Genomic DNA, 16,022 nt, shown 5'->3' with positions numbered 1-16,022 from the left:
CTAATTCTGTAGCGTTCTGAAGACCAAGTTGTTCTAAATTGTGTGGTCAGTTTGAGAAAGAGACTATAGAAAATCCTGACACATACTTTTAAAATAATACTGTAAGCAGTGACCCTTCTAACAGGTTTTGGGTTCTTATTGCACATAAAGTCCCTCTGTCAGTAAATGAGCTAAACATTTTCAACATGCAGGTTTCAGCAGAGAGATCTCTGGCAGAGCAGTGGTGCAGGGGCACAGACTGCCATGCTGCTGGGCTGCCTGCGCCTGGATGCACTCAGACAGGGATTGGTGCTGAGGGATGTGGGCAGAGGCATGCTGTGCTGGGATTGGGTATTTTCCAGTTGTAATTGTGCTGTGATTCCTTGATCTGACCGAGGCTCTTCGGCCCCAGGAGCGGTGCTCACCTGCTCAGCAAGTACATTGGCAGTGCCTTCAGCTGCACCACGGAGAGCGGGGAGGACACGGTTGTGCCTCCTCCTGCCTGCACAGCCCCCACACAAATGAGTCCGTTTCTTTTTTGTCTCGCTGCTCCTGGAAATCTGCTTCAAAGGGGGTTTCTTTATTGCTCCCCTTTACTCTTGGGAAGGAAGAAGGGAGTGAAAAGAGCCTCGTGCGGGGCGCGGGGAGCTCATAGTAAGCATTACTACGAGCATTAAATGCATTATTGAGGAGGCTTAATTGAATGCCTTCCCCTGTGACTTTAGCTGGATTTTCAGATGTCTGAAATGCAGCTTTTCATAAACCTTGGTGGGTTTTTCTCAACTTGAAGTCATACCGGGTTAGTATAAATTGTGAAATGCCAACTTAAAGTGGCAAAAGGTTGATAGAAAGTAAATTTTACACAGTTGTTTCTTTCCATTCTGTTGGAATTTACAATATATTGTTCAGCGAGGTTTGTTCATGCCCATTATTCACATCTGTTAGGCAACCTTTTATCCTTGCAGTGTTATCTAATCCAATGTGCTGTGCAGGGGTGCTGCAGACTGGGCGGCTGGGCTGTGTGCAGGGTGAGGCCTCTCCTCAATCCTGGTTGTTCGTTGCAAAACTTCAAGACATCAGTTCCGAACAGGATTCCGACTACCAAATCCAGCATCTTTTTGGTATGTTTAACAGCATTTTTCTTGTGAAAAGACAAAAGAACCCTTTGCCCTGTAAGGCCCAAAAGATGTTGAGGTAGGCTTACAAGCACAAAGGTTGGTTTTCAGAGTCCACAGCTGATGTCATACATCAGCTACAGCAGTAGAAATTGCTTTTGCTGACACCTTCTTTAAAAAAGAGGCAGAGATAAGAGGGAAACCTTGCCCTAGCAGTGAGCCAAGAGAAGCGCTTGGGCCTTTGCAGACAGGGATCCTGCTGGGGGTTTGCTCTCCAGTGTAAACAGCAGCCTCCCACAGTGCTGTTTCTGCAGTGTCTGTGTGGTTTTCCAGGACCTGCTCAGACTCCCTGCAGGTTGCTCCTGTCCCTGGCGCTCATAGTGCTGCTCAGGACATGCCTGGGTCAAATGCAGGTGTTGCATGCTGGCTGTGTGCTGAGCTTCATGCATACTTGTTGCTCAGCACCGTGCATTGCCTACATGAAGGATAATGATCTGCCAGGTGAGTTCTGTGTGGTAGTTCATCAGACTGAAATCCACAGCAGTTCTGAACTGATACAGAAACTAATCTTCATCCCAGCACTTCGGTCCATGATGCCTACTGCAACTGCAGCTGCCGGCAGCCAAGAGAGCAGTGGCGCCTGATGGCTCCGAAGCCTGGAGCTTGCTGTGCTGTGACTGCTGTGTCCCGAGCACACTCCTCTGCAGCTGCTCTGAGCTCTAAGGCAAAGAGCAAGGTTAGGCAAAGCTGTTGCTTTCTTTTTTTTTTTTTTTTTTCTTTAGAGACTGATGCCAGGAGCTACATAAACCAATGAACTATGTCAGCATTGGAGGGAGAACAAAGGTGCCCTCAACTTTCTTTTTCCTCCTACCATTTTGCCTTTTCTGCTTTTAGAATCAGATGAACTTTGGAAGTGTTGGAGTCCATGGGTCACTGCAGAGGGGTATGGTCCAAGTGTATGAAAACATACATATTCTAAATATGTATTCTAAATTATATATATAATATATAAATAGCCTTGCTGTTCTGCACTTCAGGAAGCAAGACTTCTGGTGTAAGTACTGTGCTGTGCTGGAGACCTTTGGGGAAGAGAATCATTAGTTCCTTTGACTGCCTCCCTCACCCTGGGCTCTTTGAAGAAAGCTGGAGAAGTTTGTGTCTGAAATCCGGGGGCTGAGTGTGAAAGGTGCTGTGCGAGGGTGTGCAGATGGAATCCATTTGTAAATGTTACAGTTTTTGTTTGTTCAAAATCGGGTCTATTTCCAATCAATCCCTTTGAAGGATAAAGTGTGCTTGCTTCAGAAGGGCTTTTGTGATGACCCTTCAAGCTGCTCATTGAATTAACAGAATGAGCTGATCTCGTGGTGTGTTGAAAAAGGGAGTTTCCCTCTGTGTGGGAGAGTTGTAGTGGGTAGCAAGGTCAACCTTGGCAGTGGCTGCAGTTTTCTGTCAAGAGCTGGTGTTAATTTTTAAGTTTAATGATTACCCTCAAGGAAAAGGAAGAAGTTTACCACTCTTGAGAAAGATTCAGTCAGGAAAGTGATGACTGCAGGACTCTGGACGGGGTATGGTCATTTCTGTTCTGCATTGGTAATTGGAAGGGGATGTGTATCTCTGAGCTTCACCACCTTGTGGAAACTTTTAACATGGATATTGGCATTTGGATCTCAGTGTGCTCAGTCTGATCTCTGTGGGCTCTGTCTGGAAGGCAGCACCTGCTACCTTGTTCTGTGGCCTTGGGCTCATGGCACTGCACAGTGTGGTGTGTGGAGCTGAGGGCAGCCCTGCAGGGGTCCATCCTTCTGCACAGTCCTGCCGCACATGGGGAGCAGGCCCAGCTGGAAATACAGCAGCAGTTACTTCTGCAGTTGTGGTGCTTTCTTCTTCCTCTCTTCCCTGTGACAGTTGTCCATCCCTGCAACCAGGCAGCACGGCAGGGTGAGGAGCAGTGGGCTGCTGCAGTGTAGGGCAGCCTGCGAGTGGCTGGACCTGTGCTGCTGGGAGCATGGCTGGTTACATACAACTGATTTATTCCTCTTTGCCTGAAAATACCCCAACTTGTGTAGCCTGTCTGTGGGAGCTGGGACACCTCAAGTCCTGAGAGCTGCATGTGCTCCAGAAGCTGTTGGTGGTCAGCAGGGCCTCCTGTGGGCTGGGGCCAGAGGGGGTTGGAGGTGACCTGGTTACCTGGTGCCTTTCCTGTCTGCTTGGAAGAAGGGCTGCAGAGCAGTGTGGCCATCCAGGCTGGTCATGGAGAGCATGGAGTGCAACCCCACGCAGAAGCCCAGAGGTTGGAGCTCAGCACAGATCTGATGGCTCTTCTTCCTACCAAAGTGGTGCAGGTAGGTAAACATGTGAACAGCGTACATGTGTGCGAGGAAGAATCTCCATCATGTGAGGCCTTCAGGGCTGGGTGACTTTTTAGGAGATGCGCTGGAGCAGCAGTGGTGCTCTGGCTCCGTGCTTGGATTTTGTTTCTTCGTAGGAGTGTATCTCCAGAAGGGGTATCTCGTGGCACTTCCCGGATCTGTGTTTGCATCAGGTCCTCACAGGGTGTGTGCATGCCTTGATACCCCAGTGCTCCTTGTACAGCTTTGTGAACTGATGGCGGCAGGAGCTGCTGGCAGTCAGTAGTTCTCTATGGGAGCTGTAATGAGAAGCACAACCGTGCTCTGAGCAAGTCGAGTGAGACTGTGATGCAGGAAGCGTGGAGCCAGCATCTCGTTCCTCTCACCTACGCGCTCAGCTCACCTGGTGCTTCACAAAACACAAACCTAGTGGGAGGGGTGGGAGCTGCGCAGCCTGAGGTGACTGCGTGGTGTCTGGAGAGACGGGCAGGCTGTGACTCCTGCTCTGAGCTGTGGCTGTGAGTTCTGGCCGAGCACCTGTGCTGGTGCATGCAGGCGGGCAGTGCAGAGCGCGGTGTGCACGTGGCACTGCTGCTTTCAGAGGCCTGCAGCTGCTTAATTCGCACTTGGAAACCAGGGCAATTTACTGCGTAAATGAAAATTGTTGTGTGTATTATACCCTTTTCCACAGCCATACTAATTCCCTAATATGTGTTAGGAGTTAACATTCATGTTTCTCCATAACGGGATAAAACAAAAATGGCTGGCATTTCAAAACCTATTAGTGTGGAAAGCTGGGAATGAACATCCGCTTTGAACAATTTCCCTTTAGCCTTGCAGCACTGCCTGCTCTGAGCACAGCTGGAACTGACAGACTCTGGGTCGGACTCCTGGAACGTTCTGCATGAGGTGCCTGAATGCCTCCTGTCGGTGAATCCCCGTCCGAGTTCTGAGGCAGTGCTGGCAGCAGGGCAAGGGAAAGTGCTCCAGAGGAGGCTGGGTGAGGCTTCCTCAGCCGAGAAGTGCCAGCCAGGTGTTTAGTTGGCACTGTTTAGCAAGGCCTGTCTTTCTGCCAGTGCTCACCTTCATCATCCACCCTTCTCTTTTGGGAGTACCCAAAATAGGCGGAGCCAGTTACCCTCCGCATAAAGGAAGTGGCAGTCAGGATTCCGGATTTTTTTTCAGCATCACACAGATCTGGAGGGACTAACATCTCTGTGAAGATGAGGCTTCATGCCACTGTTCACAGGGGTGCTGGGCATGCAGTCAGATGCCTTCTGCGTAGAGCATGCAGTTAGATAATTAGAACGTACAGTAAGTTCATGAAGTTTTAGCATTTCTTGCGCTATCATTTATGAGTGCAGCTGATACTTGTTGTTGGGTGTCAGCTAATCCGCACATAGATGTTTCAGTAGCAGTCATACTCATCTGAAGGAAAAGGGCCTTTCCTTTGCTTCAGTTTTCCTCAGTTCTTTTCCATGGGTGTTCATTCATAGGCGTACATATGAATTTATTTTTCTGATTCTTTTTTTAAATGTATATTTAATTTGCATTTTATGGAGAACATACAAGAACTGCTGATTAATGCCTTCCCTCTCTGCTGCTTACAGACGTGGTTTCCAGCCGTGCTGGCACAGCCTGCCCTGTCTGCCTTGCTGGCTGGGGGGAGCGGGGGAGGGCAGTTTGCAATGGGAAAGGAGGTGTGGCATCAGAAATGGTGCGGTGTGAGATGTGGGAACTATTTCTTTTCACTTAGCTTCCTTGTAGCCTAGTGGGGAATGCTGTGCACTCAGGAAGTATCTGGACAGTACTGTTGGATTTCATGCCATGTAAGCAGGAATAGCTCGTGTGTTGCTCCATGGCTATTCCAGCTATTAGAGAAAATACTCACAGATGTATTCATCTGAAATCCTTGTATTCTATGCTGAATAAGTTTATTTCAGAGTGTTTTCTCCTGGTGTCCAATCACAGTGCAGGCGTTCTGCACAGAGCAGCAGTGCTACCCACTGTGCCCTGCTGCAGCCAGGCCACAGTGTCTGCCTGCCATAGGGCAGCCCCACACTCTTCCCACAGCAGGGCTGTGTTCATGGGCCCCGGCTGTGTTCATGGGCCCCAGCAGTTTTCTCTACTGGTACCAAACTGGCTCTTTCAGTAGGAAAATGAGGCTGTGGAGCCCTTCCCTATCCACTTGTAAAACCACTTTTATGGGCTTCAGGGTAGATAATGAAAGCTTTTTGTGCAGCACTTGGATGCTGACTGTAAGTGCTACGAATAAAATGCCCATCCTGAGATCTTACATTGATTTTTGATGGAACTGTTAACCTGCTGACTGCCTGGTGAGGAACCAGAGCAGGGACTCACGGTATGGACGATTCAAGCTCTGAAAGAAGTTCCTATTTACAGCATCCTGTCGGTGTTTATGCTGATTGTATGTATTTGACCATAACTTACTTTTGTCAAACATATTTGTTCTGGGATTAATGCCAGGACAAAAACTGAAGGAAATGAAGAAACCAGCAGAAACCAGCCCTTTCTGCTCCACTCCAACTGTTCTCTTTATTTTTAGGGCGTTTATTTAATTAAAGAGATTGGCAGAATCTCAGGCCCATGTTCTTTGTGAAGTTAAAGAAAGCACAAGCTTCAGTGCAGGAATTTCAACATGTCTCCAGGGCACCTTTTGCTGGCTTCAGATTCCTTACCAACATTTTCTGTCCTGTATTTCCTCCTCTTAACAGTGATAAGAATCTCATATCAGCAGAATTTTGATGTCCTTTTAAAGCTTCCCTATCAAATGTTGTACTACAAGGTCTTCCTTTGCCATTTACTTACTGTTCAGAGCAGCTCTCCTATGAAACGTGAAAAATACTCCCAGTGCAGCATGGCGAGGGGCAGCATCCTCTCTTCTGGCTGCATGGAGCTTTGTTTCATGTGCTGTGGTAGATGATGAGTATTTTTTAGGCACCATCTTCCAGAAAGCATAAAGCAGAAGTCTGAGTTCCTGTCTCACTTTCTACTTCCAGATGACCTCCATAATTCCAGCTGCAGCCCCACTGTTTCTGCAAGGGCTTCCCTCTGAGCTGTGCCAAATGCTCAGTACCTTCCCACCTGCACACCAGGTCCCTCAGCTGCACGCAGCAGCCGTGCTGTAACCCCCATGTTGTGCTCTCTGTGAAGTTTTCGAGTGTCAGAATTCCAGATATTTACAGGTATCTTTAATTGCAGCTTCTGTGTACGAATGTTGTGAAATGAGGCTTTGTGGTGCAATTCTGTAGGGGTCATTAGTATTGTTTTGTACAGGTATTTGTCCTTTCCCGCATTATGGCCAGCTGTACATCCCATGTTTCTGCAGCACTCTGCTGTGCTGGGCTGCACGCTGGTCCTGCTGCTCTGTGCAGTGCTTGCTGTTTCCAAAACGGATGGCTCCTTTTGCATGCGGCTGGGCAGGCAATTTATGTGCTGATCACCATAGAAACCTGCAGATCCATCGCTTGGTCAAACCGTTCCATATTGTATCAGCGAGCTGGCATTAGGAAATGCAAATGAGGGAGGTGAGAGGGGGGTGGTGAGCATGGAGATCCTCTCCTTGATCGTGCTGGTGCTAAGAGCATTCCAAGCCATCCCTGCTCCTTCCAGCCCCAGCTCAGACTCTCCCCACAGCAGCATTCTCCTCTTGGGGTGGCTGTGCATGGTCGGGCCCTGTGGCTGCCAGAGGCTTCAGTGGGGCTGCATCCCTCCAGCACTGCCATCCCCAGGTGTGGGGGCTGCTGGGCACCCAGCTCTCATTGCCAAAAGGAGTGCTTATCTCCTTGCAGAGCAGAGGGGTAGCTGTGTGAGCTGTGCAGCCCTGCATGTCCCTGGTGGGTTGGTGCAGGTCCCAAGGGGTTTGGCTGCCCTATGGCCCTGCAGCCCTTGCTGTGGGCACCTGTCTGCCACAGTCTTTCCTGTCACCATCTCACTGCTGCATTTTGAGGATTTTCCCCTAATTAGAAAGGTGATGCTTGGAGCTGTAAGGGAATGAAACAAGATGTCAGAAGCAAATGAGTTTACTGGAGCAGGGCAATTGATGTGCAAGTGGGGTGACGTGCCAGGTGAGAGGACTTGTGTGGGTGAAGGCCTTGGGTTCTGACATAGCATGGCTGCCCAGGGGCTTCTTAACCTTCTGTGCAGTCATCTGGGCAGCTGTCAGTGACGCTGTCACTTCCCATATAGGGTCCCAGTCGTTGCGGTGCTCAGCAGCTTCATTCAAAACACAAAACCTATGCAGAACACAGGTGGGTGATGCTGGGGTCACTGGGATGTGATGGGCTGGGTTTGGGGCAGCAGGAGGATGTGGTATGAGGGGTTCTCCTTTGGACTTCTCTTTCAATGCAGCAGTCGGACAGGGCCTACCCTGCAGAGCTGAGCACAGCGTGTGGTGTGCGTGGGGTGGGGGAAGCAATGGGAAGCATTCTGTTTCGTATTTTCCAAACCAAGCTTCATTTGGGAACTGCTAAAAACAGATATGCTTTTTTGCTTGAAGACATCTTACTTTCAGTTTAAGAATTGGTCTAAATTGGATCTGAATGTGCTAGAACAAAAACCAAAACATTTCTTGTGTTTTTTTTCTAATAGAGTTTCTTTATTTGCTGAACAACTTTAGATTGGAACAGATTCTGCTTCAATATAGCTTGAATTTTTGATGCTATTTCTTGAATTAGATACCAGTAAGGAAGCAGGATCGTCATCCAACAGAACAGTGTCATCGTTTTAGGATGTCTGAGTCCTCTCCCATCAGCTCAGCAGTAGCGAAGGTTCTAATGACTCACATGGTTTCCATACTGGGCCATTGTTTTTTCCTCCTTGTTAATGAATTGCAAACCCAGAATCCCAGTCTGATGGTGCTGTCGTTGGGTCCTCAGGTCTTCCTTCCACCATGGGATTCATTTCCTCAGGTGTAGTTTGCCCTTCTGTGCATTTGATTTGGGAAATCTATTTGCACGGTGTCTGAATGTTTGATGTGATAAGTCACTTTTTCCACTACAAGGTACAAACTGAAATCAGGATCACACTTACTGCACCTTATCAAACTCTGGCATTTTGTTGCTTTTGAGGTACTAAAATCAGCTTTCGATATTATGTTTTTTAATTGGCCAGGATCTGACTTTGGAAGTGGCTCAAGAGGTCGTGTGATGAAGGAAGTCTTCTCTGCAGCCATTGCAGCCTGCAGTGGTTTCCTTGGCACGAGGCAGCAATGTGATTTATTGTTTCTGCTGCTGCTGTCTTCCTTGGGTAGAAAAAAGGAAGGGGGCTGATTTTTAGAAGGCACGCTGCGTGGATGAATATGGTTTGCATAATGTGAATGTTTGTAGGCTCTTTGTTCAGATTGCACCCATATAATATATACTGTGTTTTTGGTGGCTTGGCAGCCATCTAGGAGCTCTGCATAATAAATCAGAAATCACTGCTCCGTGTGCATAACCAGATAGATGCACGTTCTCTCTAGTTTGAGTGCCATGCAGCAGAAATTAAACTGGTATGTATCCACTGTCACACAGTGCTAGGTGATCCAGAACGTGGTAACCAATGAATTAATAAAAACCAGTGTAGCATTTTTGTCTCACTGGGTTTTGCATTTGAGTGTTTATTGGAAGTGCAGCTTCTTAAAAGTTTTCCTTGCTGCTCATTTCATGGTGTTCCTTTTTGGTTGCTAGACACATTTTGGGCAGAACAACCTCAAGCAAAAGGTGGGAGGTCACATTTGGACCGCACTGCTCTGTTGTACCCAAAGGCACACGCGGCCCTGGGACTGGGCCTGCCTCTTAGCACACAGATGGGTTTCTGCTGTGACAGTGCTGAAGTTGGCTCGAGGTTTTGCTTCTCAAACTTACTCCAGAGATCTGTGCCTCTGTCACAGCATTTGTGCAGTTTGCATATGGGAAAGATGAGGCAAAGCTAGCAGTTCCTGGCAGTGCTTTTTGCTTCTTTGTTTGCAGAGGGGTGCGTGGCCACTGCAATTTGTTCCAAAGCAGAGCACTCCCATTAATGAGTTTCACGTGTCTTCCAAGCCTTGACTGATCAAAATATTACAAGATACATATTTTTGTCATTACCAGCCCTCTCCTCCTTGTTTTTCTATTCGACTTGAAGCCTAAACTTGTAGGAATCTCAATCTCAGTCCTACTGTATATTGTAGAGACAGCTGCTGATGTCTCTCAGAGAGCTGTATGCAATTGTTTGCGATGTTTTTAATCACACCGGCAGTTTACTAAGGCTAAATTATTTAAACCAGTGTTCTTTTATTTAAGAATACATGAGACAGAACAGAAATACAAACTGCGTGTGCCAAAATAGCTTTTGATTTTAATGCAGTATCTGTAGTCAGGGATCCTGTGTCACGATCCTGGAGTCCTGCAGGGTGTGTTTGGGTGACCGCATCACTTTTGTTCTCCTCAGGAAAACCAGAGGTGATGCTGGGACACAGACAAGAGCTCCTGTGAGGCCCCAGCACCTCCTTTTTGGTTGGCCCCATGCAGGAATGCACACTCCTCTGCCCCTCTGGAAGGGTGCTGTGCTTCCCTGCAGTGCTGGATCCACTTGCTGGGCCCTCCCACGTGGCATCTCTGGACAGAGCATCTGCTTCAATTCTTCCTCCTTCTCCTGGGATGGATGTCACTGCTGGTTATAAACTTTGACCCCTTCCCATCTCCCATCCTTCAGAAGCTTTTTTTCTGTGCCGTTGTTTTTCTTTCTTTAAAGTTGCAGGTAGATGTGACAGTCTGTATCTTAGCACGGCTTTCCAGGGGATCTTGGCTGTGGCGCTGAGTCAGTTTCTTGAGGGCTGTCAAATGTCTGCAAGTGGCAGCTCAGAGATGTGCTTTCCGCATTAGGTAGCGGATCAGCCTGGAGAAAGCTGTTAGAGGAAAAAGATGTGGCTTCCCAGCCTGCCTGTAAATACTGACAGCAGCAGAGAACGCGGCCAAGAAACACACACACCCTCACAGCCTGTTTTCTCCTGCCTGCGACGCTCCTGCTGAGCTACAGAATTTCAAATCAGCCTTTATAGACCTGCATCAGCTCATCAGGGATTCGAACAAAAATAGGTCTGTAACAATACTGGTGTACAGCAGCGAGCAGTTATAAGGAGAGGGGATGACGTCCCTGGCAGGTCGCAGTGCCCACAGAGCTGGGAGCAGCACACTGTGCTGCAGTGGGTGTGGGCTCAGCTGCTGGCACGGGGAGGCAGTGCATCCTGGACTTAGTGTGCCAGAGCTCTGTGCTGGGGGGGTGGGAGGGGATGGAGCAGCGAGCACAGTGCTGGGGGCTGATGGGCTGAGTGGGGCTGTGTTGGGTGCACGGGCACTCGACCACTACAGCAGTTCTGTGTTGTTTGGGCTCTGTACAACCCAAGGCACAGCAGTCTGAAAGGAACCTGGGTGGTTCCAAGTAGTTAGCTCAGCTCTCTGTTAAATTTTTGTATCTTCTCTTTCAGGCCTGCTCTCAGGAGCACTGGTTATTCTCAGCCCCTGTAAATTTCTCCTGTTTCATAGCTCTAAGTTTATTAAGGTTTGCTTAACTAACAGTGCTGATCAGAACAATATGTAAAGCTATGGATGTGTACTCAAGCATTTTCAGATCTCAATTAATTTCTGAGGCTTAACGGGGTCAGTCAGGCCAAGTCATTTTCACCAAGATGGGCAACAATTGCTGAGGAAATAGAGAAAGGCTCATTAGAGCAGCAAATTCAGAATTATGCATAAAGAATAACTGATCCCACTAAATTCCCTCAGCACTTTGACACCAAATAGCTCTCTTAATTGAATGTTGGAAGGGAACGTTGTTTTGCTTGTCTTTCCAAGCAGAAAATGATCCAATATCCACACTCCAAGACCAGGCAATTGTTGTCCAGGCCCCGCTGCCACCTAATGCAGAATTGCTCCTAAATACCACAGTGGAGCACATGTTCCTCCAGCAAGCTTCCCCAGACCTGGGATGCAGAGCACTGGTATTTTTCTTGTCTTCTCGAGTAAAGGCTTAGAAAGGCTGTTACTGAAACAAAGGGTTTATGGTTATGTTCCTGACTCTTGGAATCCATCAACAGCCATGGACGTCTCCAAGACAAAAGCTGTGCTGCACCATTCCGGCCTTATCGCATGAGAAATGGATTCTGCCTATTTGCTTCCCCTCCTTATCTTCTGGGGCTTTGGTTAAACACTAGGAAATCTGCACATAGAAGTGAAAGGGAGTTTTCAGTTCAAGCTAAGATTTGTTTTGCAGAAGTTCCCATGCAAAAACATGTGGTATGTGTAAATATACTGGGCTGCATGACTGCTGCTATGCTTGCTGGCCTGAGCCTTGTTCAGAGAGAGCTGTGGTTACTATGGTGTGTGCTGGAATTCTTCACACTTTTTCAATCATTTGGCACCCATCTATATTGCAACAAATCGACAGCACAAAAAATTCTTGCCAGTGAGAATTTTTCCTTTCTGTTCTGAAAAGGAAACTTTTCTACTATGGAACAGAACCCAAGAAACCGGGCCGGGCTGGGCAGGCACAGGGCAGGCTGCAGTGGGGTAACAGGTAATTAGAAACACTTCTTCACATTTATTCATTCGAGGAGTTTTCAAAGAATGAGGATCAGGGTTTATCATCACTCCCATTCAAAAACAAAAGCAGGCACAGTGTGTTCAAGAGCAGAGTGCGGTTTTTAGCATCTCCTATTATTCTACAGACTGCTTTAACCAGGCTAGCAAGGAGGGAAAGAGAAGAGATGGATGGTTTGGTGTTCTGTGTGAAGGTGTGGAGTGGCTGGTGGTGCCCAGCCTGCCTGGCACAAGGCCAGCAGGGCTCACATGTGCTGCCATGCAGGGCTGGCACAGCATAGGCAGGTTGCTGCTGCCCAGTTCTGGTGATGGCACATGGCCTATAATTACCAGGCAATGCAAGCAGTGAGCACAGAAAGGCAATAATGAATGGTGTAGTTTGGAGACTCAATTAGACCGCAGCTCTGACAGCACTGAGCCCCTCAGTGCCAGCTGCTTGCTTCTCAGCCCCTCAGCTCTGTGCCTTAAAAGGGACTCCTCCTCGCTCAGAACTGAGACCTGGCTTTCTGACCTGTTCTGTGTGGGCAGAGATCTGTGAACCAAACAGGAAGGTAGAGCCAGATCCTGAAAGAAACCTCATTTGCTGCATCGTCTGGTGCTGTTGAGCAGCTCCAAACTGCTGTGTAATATGTGCCTCCCCAGCAGTGTGAATGCTCTGCAGGCTGGGTGTCCTCACATGGAGCCCATCTCAGCTCTGGATGTCAGTGTGTGGAGGCCATGGGCTGGATGTTGGTGTGCAGATCTGCCTGCCAGCCCTGTGGCAGTGCTGACAGCGTACAGGAGCCAGCACGGTCCGGTCATTTTTAGAGGCCCAATTCTTGTGCTCCTTTACTGCTCAGTGCTTTGTGTCTCACACCCGGGCAGCTGAGTGCTCCACTCCTGCAGCAGCTCTCACTGGGGGCGGTGGGGGTGGAATGGAGCTGCCTTGCACAGAAGGGATCTGTTGTTTCTAAAAGATAGCAAATGCATTTTTATGCATCTAATTCAAAATTTTCCCCCTTTTTAACAGTAGTTTGCTTAGCTTTAGCACTTCTAATTTTTCACCAGCTTCAACAAATTAGAACAGGAAGCACACCATCTGTCACCTCCTTTACATTAGACTTGTGCTGTATTTTGGCTGAAAACCCCCTCCAAGCTCCATTTGTCAGCTTCTATCCCAACTGGAGGTGCGCCTATGGGGGATGCCATGCCCAGGGCTGTCAATGAGGTCTTCTCTATCACTTCAACTGTAGTTTGTTGGCTCTGAGAATTAATACACAGATCAAGATTATTCACTGCAATGTCATTGGCTGAAACAAGAAGGGTTGGAGCTGTAGATTAAACAGCTAAACCAGAGAAATTGCCCTGGTAGAAGCACCACCAGCTGTGATGAAGATACTTTATAGCACGGACCCTTGCCTGAACCATTTGTTTGTTGCATGAGAAGGAATGAGCGACGCATCTTTGTAACTCTTAAACTTGCTCTGAAACAAATTAACTCTGCATGCCAGTCCTATCTTTTCTTCCAGGCAGCTCTTTTGTTCTCATAGTGCTGCTAAAATCTGTCTTCCCACAAGCTCACAGCCACACAGACTGTCTGAAACGCTGCCGCTTTTTCATTTGGGGAGAAAGCTGCTAATTAGTCTGAATGTGCTTGTCCCAGCTATAAATATGTGCTTGCTGATACACACTGTCAATGGAAAGTCATTTAGGTGACATAAATTGGTTTCATGTCATTGCACATCATGCAGTGTGGCACCTGAAGTGCTAGGATGCCAGCTGCTCTCTGGAGATAGAAAGGACATGAGTGTTCCTCTTTTTTTTTCCCCTCATTTCTTCTTTTTTCACTGTAGAAAGCAGGTAGAAAAGCTTTACAATTCAATACAATTTTCCTCTTTGTTCCAGCATTGCAGGGCAGCAGCATTGCTAGATTTTCTTTTTTTGTTTTTGTTGAAGGGAGTATTGGAAGCCAAATGACTGCTTGCTAATTAGAGACCCCGTTTGGCGGCGTGCTTTGTTTTATTAGGCTGTTTGGAGAATGTAATTAGCCATCAAGCCAGGATAAGGCTGTGTATCTCAAGCCGTACTGAATCAGAAATGTGACTTGGTTGTTGTTTGGTTTTGAGGTTTAATATGAGACTGTCCGCATTTAACAGTTTGAGTATCTGCAGGAATTCCCTTTTTAAATGCCCTGATCTTTTTGCAGTTCCACTGTGGATGTTCCATGGGCAATGGCGGTGATGGAAGCAGCTGGGCTGCACCCTCAGGCAGGACAAAGGTGCTGCTTTCAGCAGGTGGAGGAGTTCCAGGGTTCTCCTCTAAGTTCATGGAAGCGGAACTGGGGAAATCTGGGTCTTCTGACAAATTCTTCCTTCTATTTCCAGCCACATTGATTCAGAATCTCACAAAGTAGGCAAGGTTGGAAAAGTACTGGAAGAAGCAACAACGTGCAGTGATTGTGTTTATGGATCTTATCAAACCAAGGCAGAGGACTATGTTTGCAGTGCAATTCCAGAGACACAAATGGAACAGCAGATGCATCAAATGCTGTTTTCTATTGCATTTCATGGCCCATTCCTCCTTTAGCTGTAGTTATAGTGTAGGGCAACAAACCAGGGCAATGTTGCTTACAGTCATTTGCTTATAGTAAGTGTTTGCTTATTTGTTTTATCTTACTTTTTCATTTAAGTACCCGGTGTGTTCATGATCAGGGTTAAGACTGCTTTTTTCCTACATTTCCATAGATGTCTTTTGTTTGGCTGCACCTCTGGTTCCCAAGGTTTCAGTACAGCACCTTCATGCATTCTTCTGGCACACATGAGTTCTTCTATTACTTGTTTTCTAGGTGCATTTTTAATCCCCTCATTTTCTCCCTTGTGAGTTCTGTCAAAGCTCATTTCACACATACATAACTTTGATGAAGTATCTTCTCATGACTAATGCATGTCCCACAGCTTCTACCTTTAGTTGGCTGTGTTTTCTCCTCCATCTACAGAGCTATATTCCACCGTGACCTCAGTAAATGTGGTGATTTCTCCCCCATCATCTTCTGTTTTTACATTGAAAAGAAAATGCCCAACAAACTCAGCTTTGTTTGCTGCTAACTCCTTCCTCAGCCCCTCCAGTCCCTGCCCCCTGCCCATCTTCCCCAACTCCCTCCAGCATCATGTTCCCTGCCAGCTCCATGGCCCAGCTTTGCGTGGACCCCCCTCACCACCCAGCCCTGTGCTGCTCTGCAAGATGAGCTCCAGCAGAGCCAGGGTGCTGTTCACTGCCAGCAAGCAACCTGCAAGGAATGCAGTTCCAATCAAATCCACTCACTGGCATCTCTCTGTTGTGGTGTATGGGAAACTGGTAACCACAGCCTGAAACTCTGATTAATCAGCTGAGGCAAGTGTTGGGTCAGCTGTGGGAGCACAGGTGAGAGTAATTTAGCCGTGCTCCTGGAAGGGGTGGAGATTGACTCCACCTTCTCTAAGACCTCATTTAAGGGCTGACCCCCTCTGAGGTAGTATCTCTCTGAGACTGCTCTCTGGTGGAGATTGCCCCAGCTTTTCCAGCCAAGGCATTGATATCGGTGAGTTTCCCTTTACCTTTTGAGTATCTACCATCCTTCATATTATCCACCCTTATATGTGGTTTCAGATTGCTCTATCGGAGCAAGTTCTTGTCAGCTCCACTGGTGTCATGGTGTCAGAAGCTCCACCAGCCAGTGCTCAAGCACACAAGTGCTGCAGGAGCAGACTTGCAGGAGCACAGCACAGGCTCTGGTGCACATGGGTTTTCTCCAGCCCAGCTTCTCTGCGGTGCATGCCCTAGGCAATTGTTCTGTACATGAATGGTGATGTTTCTGGTGTGCTTCAGACACAAACAGGAAAACCTTCCTTCCTGAAGTGGTAAATACATTACCTCATCTCCAATAGTGCTCATTACAATGGAGTTCCCCTCTAATAGGTGGCTGGCCACAGTGCTGTGAGATGAAGGGACCCACAGCAAGAGCTGTGAGCACAGCAGGACGGGCA

The 16,022-nt window shown here is 47.7% G+C and overlaps 1 protein-coding gene across 4 annotated transcripts in view; it reads left to right on the top strand.

Annotated features, from left to right (window-relative positions):
• The first annotated feature begins 2,389 nt into the window (after positions 1–2,389).
• The window catches only part of ARHGEF26 (Rho guanine nucleotide exchange factor 26), a 99,156-nt gene continuing 85,523 nt past the window's right edge, over positions 2,390–16,022 (top strand). For 3 of the 4 annotated variants that reach the window (XM_072344948.1, XM_072344949.1, XM_072344945.1), the window contains exon 1: positions 15,531–15,577. The gene's annotated coding sequence lies outside the window, so the exon portion shown is untranslated. Of the gene's footprint in view, positions 2,660–15,530; positions 15,578–16,022 lie in introns of those variants that run through there. The other variant, XM_072344950.1, reaches the window with a different exon arrangement.

This window comes from Excalfactoria chinensis, chromosome 9 (genome assembly GCF_039878825.1).
Source record: "Excalfactoria chinensis isolate bCotChi1 chromosome 9, bCotChi1.hap2, whole genome shotgun sequence".
NCBI lineage: Eukaryota > Metazoa > Chordata > Aves > Galliformes > Phasianidae > Excalfactoria > Excalfactoria chinensis.
The sequence above is the reverse complement of the archived record's forward strand: the minus strand, read 5'-3'. Positions and strand labels throughout refer to the sequence as shown.